The following is a 13446-nucleotide window of genomic DNA, read 5'->3' as shown; positions in this document are numbered from 1 at the left end:
ATAGAAATTGAGTAATCGCTCCCAGGGCTGTCCTCTTCTTTTCTGTAACATATAGGTGGAATTCAGACTGGGTGGGCAAACCTCACTCAAGGGCTGGTACACAGGTCAAGGAATATTTTAGCTTTTGGAAAGCTTGTTGAATTTCTGGCATCCACTCAATCTTGGGCGTGTTGAGACATCATTCCCAGAAGCACTGCCTCCCGCGCACAAAAACAAAACAAAAAACTGACTGCTGTTCCCACGGCACATATCCCACAATCCCATAGGGAATACCTGCAACCACACTAAGGAGGGTTCCCAGCGGGATGGGGGCAGGGATGAGGGAAAAGGGGGTACCAACACATGATGCATCCATAAAAAAAAAAGTTGTTCATAATAATAATTAAATAAACTTTCAAAAAAAAAAGGGGGGAGAAACCAGTAGGCTCCAGAGAGAAACTCCACTGTGTTTTAAGTAAGAGTGGCCAGCCATTTTTAAACTGTTTTTTTTTTTTTCATTTCCAATTCATTAATTTCTTCTCTGATCTTGGTTATTTATTTCTATCTGGTATATGCAGATTTGGATTGTTCTTGTTTTTCCAAAGGCCTCTGATGGATCATTAAGTTACATATTTGAGATCTCTCTGTTTTTCAAATGTAGGCCTGTAGAGCTGTAAACTTCTCTGTGCTTGATGCATATAAATTTCTGATAGTAATATACTTGTTGAATTTTTCCCTTAATAAGTATAAAGTGCCTTACTTTGTTAGTTTTGATTTAAAGTCTATTTTGTGTGATATTAGTATAGCCATACCTGCTTCTTTCCTATTTACATTTACTTGAATTTTTTTTCCCATCCTTTCACCCTACAGTGTCTTTAATGGCAATGTAAATGAATGGATTCAGTTTTCTAATCCAGCCCATTAACCTGTGTTTTGATTGGTAAATTCAGTCCATTGATATTCATAATTGTGATTGAGAGTTTTAGGTTAATCCTTGTAAAGTTGAAGACTTTGTGGAAGATATTTTTTTCTTTTTAAAAATATTTTATTTATTTATTTGTCATGTTCTGTTACTTTTTTTTTGAGGCAAACCCAATATACTGGCCTTTTTTATGCAAGAAAGACTAAGATTGAATGAAAGAGCAAGAGAGAGAGAGAGGGAGAGAAGGCCACTAGCCACTGTAATTGAACTCCAAACATGTGTGCCACTTGTGCGCATGTGTGACCTTGTGTGTGTGCATGACCTTGTGCATCTGGCTTACATGGGACCTGGAGAGTCAAACATGAGTCCTTAGACTTCAGAGATAAGTGCCTTAACTGCTAAGCCATCTCTCTAGCCTTCATATATATATATATATATATATATATATATATATATATATATGTATGTATATATATATACATTTGTTTGTTTGTTTTGTTTTGCATTGAGGTTTGCCCATCTGGTGATAGTCCTTTGGTCTTGCTGAGAATGCAGCGACAGTAGCTCATGAGGAGCCACTTTGAGTAGCCTGGTTCACAGTGATTGAAGTGGGTGTGAGATGGTAATAAATCTGTGGTTTCTGTTTGGTACACTGGAAAATTAGCAAGCTTCTCCTCATGTATACAGTCTTCAAGCAGGTCTGGGCTCACATGAATCCTGGGAGACCTTGTCTACTCTGTTCCTGGGACTGGGATTGCGATCATCTTGAGAGTCCCTTCTCAAGGTAACACAGGCGGGCAGGCTGTGGAGTGAGTTCAGCACCAAATTGGGTTGATCCCCAATCCCAGAAAGTGGGGGCTGGGGCTCTACCCATTTGGTTCAGGGAACATTTCTCTGGCCCTAGGTAACATGTATTACTCAGTGTCTTGGCCTATGGAATCATATCAGCTCTGGAGTGTATACTCCAGTGACAGAGGTTCAGGGGTTCAGGCTGAGGAGTGAGGTCAGCACCAAGTTTAACTGACCCCAATTCCAGAAGTGGGGACTTATGCCCACAGGGGTGGGGAAGAAATTACACCTGGGCCCTGGGTGGCCTACCCTATCAGTGCCCAGGGCTATGGAACACAAATGGCTCTGGAGTCCCTACTCTGGTAATGGTTGCTCAAGGGGACAGACAAATGGTTAGGTCAACACCAAGTAGGTCTGATCCTCAATATCAATAAGTGTGAGTTAGGATTGCACCCTTAGAGGAAGGACACTCACCTGGACAGACTTCCATACTCAGTACCTTGGTCTGTGCAGTGAAATTAGCTATGGAGTGTAGTGATAAATTCTTAACTATACATAACTACCTTGAAAACCACTACTACATATATATTCAAACAATATACTCTCAGTCTATCAAAGAAATATATGCTTTTATGTTCATTGCAATACTATTCACAGTAGTCAAAATATTGAATCAATCTAAGTATCCCTCAACAAATCATACACACATATGCCCACAGTGGAATGCTAATTATAAATGATAAGGAAATCCTATCATTTGCAACATGAATGAACCTGGAGGATTATATTCTAAGGGAAATAAACAAGACACAGAGACAAATACAAATTCTCACTTGTCAGTGGAATCTGAAAAGCCTTAACTCATAGAATCAGAGAATAGAGTGAAAATTGCAAGTATATGGGAAGAGTAATTTGGGAAACTGCTATTCAAAAGTCATAAAATTTCTATTAAGATACCATTAAGAGATCTATTATACAATATATTGAATGGAATTATAAGTGTTAATAATTGTATTGCATTTTTAAAAATCACTAAGTAGATTTTATGTTTTAACGTCAAAAATTATGTGAAGTCAGATATAAATTAATTAGCTCAATTAAGTCATTCCATAATGCCCAACACACACACTCCATTACTCCATTCACCAATGCAATTGCAGTAAATCCACCTATTGTCTTCAACAAATCTGTGATAGTTCGATGCATAATTATTTGCTATGTCATCTTCAACACTGTGGTCAGCACTTCTCATGCATGTACACATTGTTCTGGATGAATAGTGCAACCAGGTCACTGCAAAAGTGAGTCAAAGAGCATAGATTAAGATCAGTCAGAATCTCTAAACATTTCTTGTCAATATTGGTTGTCGGTGTGTCCAGACCAAAGGTAAACTAAGTCACAGGAAACCTAATCACATTATTTTTAGCAGGTGGATTATCTGGTTATAACATTTACTTTAGGGTAAGTTACATGTCAGGAACTTAGCAGAAAAAGCATCTCACAGCAATATACTCAGAAAAGTTATTTGTAAGGAAGGTCTGTAAGAACTGTTCCCATAGTTCTTTCCTGCAGTTCATCCCCATATTCCATTATTTTCCATTTATTTATTTATTATATTTTATTTATTTATTTGAGAGAGAGAGAAAGAGGCAAAGAGAAAAAGAGAGACAGAGAGAGGGAGAAAATGGGCATGCCAGGGCCTCCAGCCACTGCAAACGAACTTTAGATGCATGAGCTCCTTTGTGCATTTGCCTTATGTGAGTCCTGGAGTATCGAGCCAGGATCCTTTAGCTTTGCAGGCAAACAACTTAACCACTAAGCAATCTCTCCACCCCCATATTTCATTCTTATAGCACATTCCCACACTATAATACTAACATACACACACACACCCACACACACAAAATCTGATACATCATAATTCTTATTTTTCAATTAAAATATCTAAAACTTTGGGGCTAGAGAGATTTCTCAGAGGTTAAAGGAGCTTGCTTGCAAAACCTGACAACCTAGTTCAATTACCCAGTACCCACATAAACACAGATGCACAAAATAGTACGTGTGTCTGTAGTTTGTTTGCAGTGGTAAGAGGCCCTGATGTACTCATTCCCTCTCTCTGTCCTTGCAAATAAATTCAAACAAATATTTTCAAGGGATCAGGAGATGATTCATCAGTCAAGGCACTTGCCTCCAGATCCTAATGACCCAGGTTCAATTCCTCAGTACTCATGTAAAGCCAGATGCACAAAATGGTAAAATGGTACATGCATCTGGAGTTCATTTCAGTGGCTAGAGGCCCTGGTGTTCCCATTCTCTCTCTCTCTCTTTCTCTCTCTCTCTCTCCCCTTCCTTCTCTCCATCCCTTCTTGCAAATAAATGAATTTTTAGAGTTTTTAAATAAAATTAGAGTTTAGAAAATGGGGTTTTGTTGTTATTCTCTTTGAACAAAACTCTTGAGTCATGAAAGGTATATTAGAAATCTGTGACAACCGAAGAAGTTTATTTCCAAAGTGGTACCTTTTTTATTCAATCCTTCAAAATGCAGAATAAGAGGGGAAATACCTTTCTTGCTCTATTACTGACGTTCCCTTCTTCAAACAGTGGGCTTTATTGGATATCCCCAATGACTCTAGTCAAAATGACTTCAAGTCATTGATCTCTACTATTCCAGCCATCACACACATACTACTTCTCAGAAATACACATTTTTCTATCACCATTTAGACTGTTCCTTGGGTGCTAATAAATATTGAATTTGGGCTAGAGATTTATGCCACCAGTTGGGATGCATCTTCAGAGGACTTCTGTCTTCTGTTCAAAGGTAAAGATTACAACAGTTTTACTTCTTCCTGTCTTCTGCAGTGGTAAAACTAGCTTTTTAAATATAATCACTCATCACATACTGATGCTTCACAGTACATGGCAGCATGTACCATCTAGCCTGCATGTATAGTAAACTATAGCATCCAGGTTTGTGTAAGCAGACTCTGAGATGCTCACCTATTGTGGAATCAGATAAAGACACATTTCTCAAGTAACTCTTCAGCTTCAGCTCCACAGTACATGCCTACTTAAGTGATGAGTGACTACAATAAGTTGAATGGACATTTTTCAAAGGGCATTTCTCCTTTCAGTAAACTAGGACTTACCTTAGCAAATCTCCTTTCCCTCCTCTATGCAGATGAAAAGAAGCCAAAGCAATAATATGTTCAATGGTAAATTATGAAAGTTCATAGCAAGTCAAAAGAATTGGCTGTTATAACAAGATGAATTTTAATAAGGACTCATGTAAGGTCCTACTTTGCTCTACTCCTGGGGGGAAAAAAACCAACAATGTCTTCAATAAGAGTACAAAGGTAAAGTAAAATATTCTAAGCTGTTGGTCCTTGACCAGCATTGAACTCATATACATTTCACAGTACAAAGTATCTTCCAAAAGACACTGTCACCTAGCTTATATGTAAAATCTATCTTGAAGGAGGAAGCAATGTCTCTCCAGTTTTAATCAGTATATGTTACCTGGTATTTGATTTTTGGGAATCCCAATGAAATAGGCATTCCGTTTCAGAGAAGAAAGACTTATACAAAGTTTCAACCAAGAAGTAAGTGTCTAAAGACATTGGATATATTTAGCCTCCTGATTCAGGGAGATGTAATAACTTTAGGTATTCTTAACCTAGGCATTTCTGAAGGTCCAACTGCCATTAACAAGAATCTCAGAAAGGAAATTTTTATTGATTTTATGGTTGTTTAAATATTTTTATTTATTTGCAAGGTAAAAGAGAAAATATGGGTGTGCCAGAGCCTCTTGCCACTGGGAACAAACTCCAGATGCATGCTCCATTTTGTGCATATGTCTTTCCATGGGTACTAGGGAACTGAACCCAGGCCAGCAGGATTTGAAACAAGCACCTTAAGTGCAAAGTCATCTATCTCTCCAGCCCCTGGTTCTGTGGTTTAAGTTTACTCTATAACCATTCATCCTAAATACCCAGCGAATTTTTGAAAAAGAATATTGCCTCTGACTAATAATTCTACCAACATCACGAAAATATTGCTGTGCAGTTGTTTGATTCACTCCTCCCTAGCCCACAGACAAGTGAAATGTAATATGTATTATTTCTTCCAAGGTTATTGTCAAATTCCATGTTCTGTTCTTTCTCTTTCTTTCTGTTCTCCCCTTCCTCTTCCTCCTCCTTCTTTTAAATAGTTTAAATTGGTGAGTGTTCATTGTATATGTTACTAAGGTTTATATAAGAACAATTTCATGTAAGTACAAAATGTACTTTAAGCATATTTCCCATACCTCCCTACTCTGCCTTTTAGCACCCTTTCCCTCTCCTGTTAGTCACCTTTGTACTCTTCAACAATAACAGTTCTCCATAGAATGTCATTTTTGCTGGGCATGGTGGTGTATGCCTTTAACCCCAGCACTCAGGAGGCTGAGATAGGAGGATTTCTGTGAGTTTGTGTGAATTCCAGGTCAGCCGGGGCTAGAGTGAGAACCCTGCCTTGAAAGAAAAAAAAAAAAAAGAATGTCACTTTTGCCCTTTTTCTTCTTCTTTTTGTTTCTTTTTCTAGTACCAGAGATTGAACCCAAGGTTTTGTGAATGCTAAGTGATTGTTATCACTGAGTTACATCTCCAGCCTCAAAAAAAAAAAAAATGCCATAAAATCTAGTAGTGAAGGATGCCAAAATTTGTACTTGGCAGTCTCTGAAGAGTGAGATCCTTGATATGAGAGAACTGTAGGCTCTAAGCACCTGGTGTGGTGGCACACACCTTTCATCCCAGCACTTGGGAGTCTGGGATGGAAAGATCATGGTGAATCTGAGGCCAGCCTGGATTAGAATCAGACTCTGTCTCTAAACAGCAACAACAATCAAACAAACAAACAAACAAAAAAAAAAAAACTTAGAGGCTCTAAGCTCTAATTCTCTACAGAGGGTTGGCTCCGTGATCCTAAAACCATGACCATCCTCAAGACTCTTCAACTTAGTGAATTACAGGCAGATTCAGCATTAGTCAAAATGAAAATAGGTCCAGCTGACCTTTGAAACCCTCTACCTACTTTCTAAGTTGATTACCCTATGTGCCATGGTTTCCTTACCTCTTGGGTACTCAGAATCCTCTGGTACATTGGCCCTTCACAGAGGAGCCCTTCTTGCTTTTAATAGACTATCTCTATATATTTTTAAGTTTTATCTCTATCTCTTTTACCTCTGAGGCTCTGCTTCATATAATTTAGACTCAACTCAACCTCAGCTTTTCATGTGGCTACCATAATCTGTAAGCATATCCCCAAGCTAAGACCCCCACAGGATACTCACCAGTGGGGGACAGAAGTTACTTCAGAAATTTTATCCCTTGACTGAATAATTCTGAAGAGAATTATGAATGGTTCTTCGGGTGTCCTAAGTAACCCAAGCCTCAGCCGTGTACAACAGCTAAAACCTTCGATAACACACAATTATGCTTGGATGTAAAATGACTCCCACAAGTTCATGTGAGCTTGAACATTAGTCCCCAGCTAATGGTGCTGTTTGGGGAAGTGATGGAACCTTTAGAAGGTGAGGCCAAACTTAAAGAACTAAGTTGCTGGGCTGGCCCTTAAGGTTTATAGTTCAGCCTCACTTCCTGTTCCCTCTCTGCTCCTGTTTCTGGACAGGAAGGAGAGGAGGAGTCAGAGTCAAAAAGCTGTTTGCACCGGTGTGCCTTCCCCTCCTTGATGGATTGTCTCAAAACATGAACTTCAGTTAATCCTTCCTCCTTCCCTATCCTTTATTGCTATTTCTTGGTATCATTTCCCAAAATAAATAATCTTCGTGCAAGCTCTTGCTTTAGATTTGGCATATTCAAGGAAGTTATACTATTTCTAAGAGTCTTTACATATTTATTAATTTTTAAACAAATTTCAGACGGTAATGAAAAGATGAGAAAATTTCATTGCGACTATTGGTAGTCTATGTGTTTATAAGGGCAATTATAGTGCTGACATTAGTAAAAAGGTGGCACTGGCCTCTTTGCTTAGCTGTGATCCATCGCAGGAAGCATCTAAATAGTGTGACTGTAACTGTGAGGAAATGCAGAATGTGGCAGCACGTGACACAGTGTGGCCTGGCAGTACGTAGCAGAGGAAAAGTTTGTGAAGTAGCCAAGAAGTGAAGGTAATTTGAGGTTTAAAGGAAACTGATCTCATCCAGGAACCAGGGAACTACATACCACCCAACTTTTAAAAGCATACATATAAACTGTCTTAAGTTCTGAATTATTAATGCAATTACACTATTCTATATTCTAAATGAAATTTCACAGCTCTTAATCCAAAAGAAATAATCCCTAGTGAAATTTATTCTCAAGTCCCCAAATAACATAAAATTCAATTCACAGAATCACATTATTACCAAGAGAATTGATAATTTTTTAATAGATGAGTGTAACAAAATGATTTAATAAAATCTCCACTTTACGAGGGTACTTCTTGCTTGTTTCCTGCAACTGTTATCATACTCATTTTGGGTTAACTGCCTAAAAAATAATAACACTAAACAGTTTCTATAGATTAATCTGTATAATAAAAACAATCCTGTATTCTCTATTCCTTGGGAGAAATTAAAGAATTTTTCTGGCATTAGTCAAAGCCCTACAATTTTTACCACAAAATGCCCAAAGCAGTTAGCTATGGATCCCTGACGAATAAGCAGTTTGTGTAGGACCCCTATATTTATAGAGCTGGCAATATTTTTACTAGGATCTTCTCATCTCTCCTTTCCCTTCTAATTTACTTCTTCTTTCTGGCTCCTCTGCTCCTTCACGTTTCTCTACTTCATCCTCCAACAGTATTTATGTCATCTCTTATCATATGCTATTGTATGAGAGGATAATCTGTCTAATCTTCCCCTTGCATTATCTAGCTTTTCATCTTAGTGACTAAAATACCAGACATAAACAACTTGAGGGAGGAAAGGTTTATCTTGGCTCACAATTACAAAAGGTTTAGTCCATAGTTCGTGGGCCCCAGGCACTTAAGCAGAGTATCCTGGAGCCTGGAATGTGTGGTAGAAGAGACAAATGTTCACTTCGTGATGTACAGGTAGCAAAGTAAAGAGAGAGCCCAGGGACCAGATACCATCTTAAAAGGCTTGCCCCTAGTAACCTGCTTCCTATAACTAGACCCCACCCCTTAAAGTTTTTAGGACTTCCAAAAACAGCACTCCAGCTGGCGGCATGCCACGCAATGGTCTATGGGGGACATTTTATATTTAAACCATAACTTTCCTTCCAACAGAGTTGCTGGGGAGAAACTAAGGAATCATTATCCTAAGTGGATTCATTCTCTGTGACCAAATACCCAACAAAGGCAACCGAGAGACAAATTACCTTATCTTACAATTCTAGGTTACAGTCCATCATGGTGGGGAAGGCATCACAGACTGAACTTGAGTCATCTCATCACATAGCTTCCATAGTCAGGAAGAAGAGGACATGAATGCTGCTGCTCAGCTAGCTTCATGTTTCTCATTCAGTCCAGGACTGCAGCCCATGGAATGGAATCACCCACACTTAGTGAGATCCTCTTATAATCTAGAAAATTCCTCACAAGTGGAGGAAATGGCTCAGTGATTAAAAGGACTTGCTTGAAATTTTCTCACAGACATTCAGAGATTTGTCTTCATGGTGATTCTAAATTCTGTCGAGTTGACAACCATCACACCAACCTTAGAGTTTTTGAAGGAGATACTCTCTTCTTTGGCAAAACAAAACAAAACAAAAAACAAACAGACCAGCGTCATAGGGGCTGGCAAGAGTGAGGATGGGCGATTGGATCCCCAGCACCCACATGAGTGCTGGGAGTGTGTAGCAGACAGCTATCATCCCAGTTCACAAGAGCCAGAGATGATTGCTAGGTCAAATGGGTTAGCTAGACTAGTCAAATCAATGACCATGAGAGACTCTGCCCCAGTCAACACAGCGCAGAGAAACTGAGGAAGGCACCCATCAACCTCTGGCCTACACACTCATGTGCACACATATGTGTACATTCCTGCATACATGTGTACACACACACACTTACACAGGCAAAAATAGTGTCAGAGTTTTCTGTGAAGTATTCTGCTTAGGATCTCTTGGTGAGTCTGTGGTATGCCCAATATAAGATGCACCTCTGGTGAATCTGTGGTACACTAAATATAAAATGCACCTCTGGTGAGTCTGTGGTATATTTAATGTAAGATTCTCTTCTGGTCAGTCTCTTGTACACTAAATGTAAGATTCAATTCTGGTCAGTAAGTGGTATGTTCAATATAAGCTTCACCTGTGGTCAGTCTGTGGTACATGCAATGTGTGATGCACCTCTGATATATCTGTGTTATGCTCCTTTATAACATTCACTTCATCTTGCTAGATTCCATCCTGTTTACAAAGCTGTAAAAGTGCTTGGAAGCCGCCCCAGGGAAATTGCAAAGCCTAAGCTTATAGATAGCAGAACTGGCATCTTCTGTCATTTACTTCTTGACATCACTGCCTGTGGCAGCAGAAGAAAAGTGGCTGCAATTTTCAAAAGCTGTCACTCTCCCTATCCTTATTCCCTCTGATGAACATTAACCAAATCAAACACTCTCAGAACAGAAATAAGATAGCAAGATTCAGGTCCCAAATATTAGGAAGACAAACACATTTAACTTATTTTACTTGAATAACTGTCCTGTGTTACTAAGAGCAAACAATCATTTCTTGTCCTCACAAGTCATAAAGTCTTTGCATTTGGGAACTGAATTTAGTTTCTGTTTCCTCTTGGAGACATTTCCCACTCATGAGAATGCTTGAGTCAATGGCTTGGCAATCTCCAGCTGATTTTTATTATTGTATATATATATATCATCTGATGTTAGATTTTAAAATAAATCTTCCATAAAATCAGCTGTTTTTTGTTTGATTGCTTGTTTTATTCATCGTGCAACACAAATATTTAAGGTACTGCAAATTTTTTAAAAAAGACCTAATTGTACCTACTACATCTGAGAACATAGAAAGTTAGAAAAATTAAGTGAAACACCTAATTTATGAAGCTAAATGTAGACTCTAAGAGAACATGTTTTGCACAGGACTCTGTGAACCTAATAGTAATTCCATGAAAGCAGGTTTCATTCTTGACAATGCATGTTCATGACTGCCCAACCACCAGTGAAAGTCTCTGAGATATGAATGTTTTCCTCCTTTAATCCTTTCTTTAAACAGTTCCTGGACTAGGGGTGCAGCTCTTGGTAGAGCCTAGCATGCACAAAGCTCTACATTTGATCTCCAGTATTCTATTTTTAAAAGCCCCTTGTGAAAGTCAAGTAAAATATGCTAGATTTAAATATACTTAAATTTTATTAGCTGGCACTTTAGTATTTTATGGAAGGTAAGTTTAGCTATTATTCTGATTCTATCATTCTTACAACTTTTTATTATTTTAATTATTTTGTATGCTAAGCCATTGTTCATTTAAGATGCTTGTTGAAACTGTAGGACAATTTAAACCAAAAGAAGGGCAGTTTATGCATGTTATATTGGTTACAGGACAAGAATAGCACCTAGGCTCCAGACTCACCAAACCAGTTTTATGAATACATCCTGAAAGCACTTCAGACACTGTCTGAAAATATGCTGCTTTAGCCCTTAGAAATCCCTGTGTCCTTAGAAGTCCGTCTGACTAGATTTTGCTCAGTAACTTTGAATGCGGTTCTAAGTCATAATAAAGACAACTATCTTCTCAAGATTAGAAAAGCAGAGAAGTGGGCTGGAGAGATGCCTTAGTGGTTAAGCACTTGCCTGTGAAGCCTAGGGACCCCAGTTCGAGGCTCAGTTCCCCAGGTCCCATGTTAGCCAGATGCACAAGGGGGACATGCGTCTGGAGTTCATTTGCAGTGGCTGGAAGCCCTGGCGCGCCCATTCTCTCTCTCTCCCTCTATCTGTCTTTCTCCCTGTGTCTGTCGCTCTCAAATAAATAAATAAAAAATGAACAAAAAATATTAAAAAAAAAAAGAAAAGCAGAGAAGTTCTATAACAACCTGTAAATGTGACAAGAAGTCCTATGACACTGAAAAACATGCAGAAAAGTTTTATCACACCAATAAAAACCTGATGACACTGATAAACATGCAGAGTCATCATAAGACATTGATAGACATGCAGAGAAGTCCTCTGACACTGATCAAATGTACAGAGAAATCCTATGACACCAGTAAACATGCAGAGGTGTTCTATGACACCAATAAATGTTCAGAGCAGTGCTATACTGATAAACGTGTCTTTATTACAGCACTTGCCCTACTAAGTGAAAACTCTATAGGTGAGTGGTTCCCACTAGCCTGAAGCACCTTGTTGGTTATTTCATTGGGTCTCTCTATCCCAACATCCTGCTGCAGTAATCAGCACACACATTTTCTTTTAAATATTATTTCATGAAGAAGTGGAAGAGGCAATAGAGGGAACAACCTTGGAATCTAAAATCCACTTTTTGTTATTTCAATGCCCAAAATAAGAGAGCTAAATAAGAGATCTTATTGGAACATGGGAATATTTATGATGTTTAAAGTTTTTGTGTGTTTGTTTGAAACAAGTTCTCATGAAGCATAAGCTGGCCTCAAACTTGCTATGTGGCTGAGAATGACCTTGTACTTCTGATCCTCCTGTCTCTGCCTCCATGTTCACATCCTGAGTAGTTAGTGTTACAAGCATGTGCCACCATGTCCACCTTATGCAAACCGTAACACTGGGCACACTTGATCTAGACAGATGGTCATACCCACATGACATAGTAGGTAAAAATAATAGTCCCAGCAATGGAACAGCAGGGAAGGTCCTTAACTCTCCCAGCTGTGGTAGTGGTAATAAAAACAGTGTCAGGTGATTCTACACATATTCCCGAAAGAGACCAAAGAACTCCCAAGCCCTCCATACACTCCTGGCCAATATTGAGGCTACAAGGCTGCACATGCTGCATGGGAGAGATGAAAAGAGGAAAATCAAACCTGGAGACAAATCTAAAATATTCTCAGCTTTGAAGGTAGACCACTTCCATTCACTGAGACCAATCAACAGAGAACCGAAACATTTCAGGCCTGGGTTTTGGGTTTAGCCTTTGCTCAACCAGTACTGACCACTGAGCTCAACAGAAAGAGAAATGACTATCGATTTATGGACAAAACCACAATGGTTATTTCAAAAAGGGACACAGACCTAAGCAGCCATCAAATGAGACAAATTTTAAGATTTATCTCAGGCCAACTATTAAACAAAATGACAAAAATGAAGATTAGAAAATAAAATCATAACCCAGAGTTGCTACATCTAATTTTCTCAAGTTTTCATGCAAAAAAATATAATGTATACAAAAAATAGGAGAATGTGACTCATTCAGGGGGAAATTAGCTGCCAGGAAAGATGAGCTCTTGGTGTCTCAGTCATATTCACTGACTTTCTTTGCTTTCTGTGGACTGACCCCGGCAAAGGAAGAGGGAGGGAAACAATGGCAGGAAGGTAGACAATCATGGCTGAAGAAGCTTATTCCGAACAAGGACACGAACAGCTATAAGTTCCTTATCTACTGCACCTGATACAGTCTGTTTTTCTTAGGATCCTCGTGATAAGCTTGAATCCCAGCCTAGCCCAGTGCTTTAGCTTTCATCCCACAGGAGGACTACTGCCCCTCACTGTAACTCTCAATAAACATTCTATCTGTAGATATTAAGTCTGGTGTTCTCTTTTGCTTAC

This window comes from Jaculus jaculus, chromosome 6, assembly GCF_020740685.1.
Source record: "Jaculus jaculus isolate mJacJac1 chromosome 6, mJacJac1.mat.Y.cur, whole genome shotgun sequence".
In the NCBI taxonomy this organism is placed as follows: Eukaryota; Metazoa; Chordata; class Mammalia; order Rodentia; family Dipodidae; genus Jaculus; species Jaculus jaculus.
The sequence above is the reverse complement of the archived record's forward strand: the minus strand, read 5'-3'. Positions refer to the sequence as shown.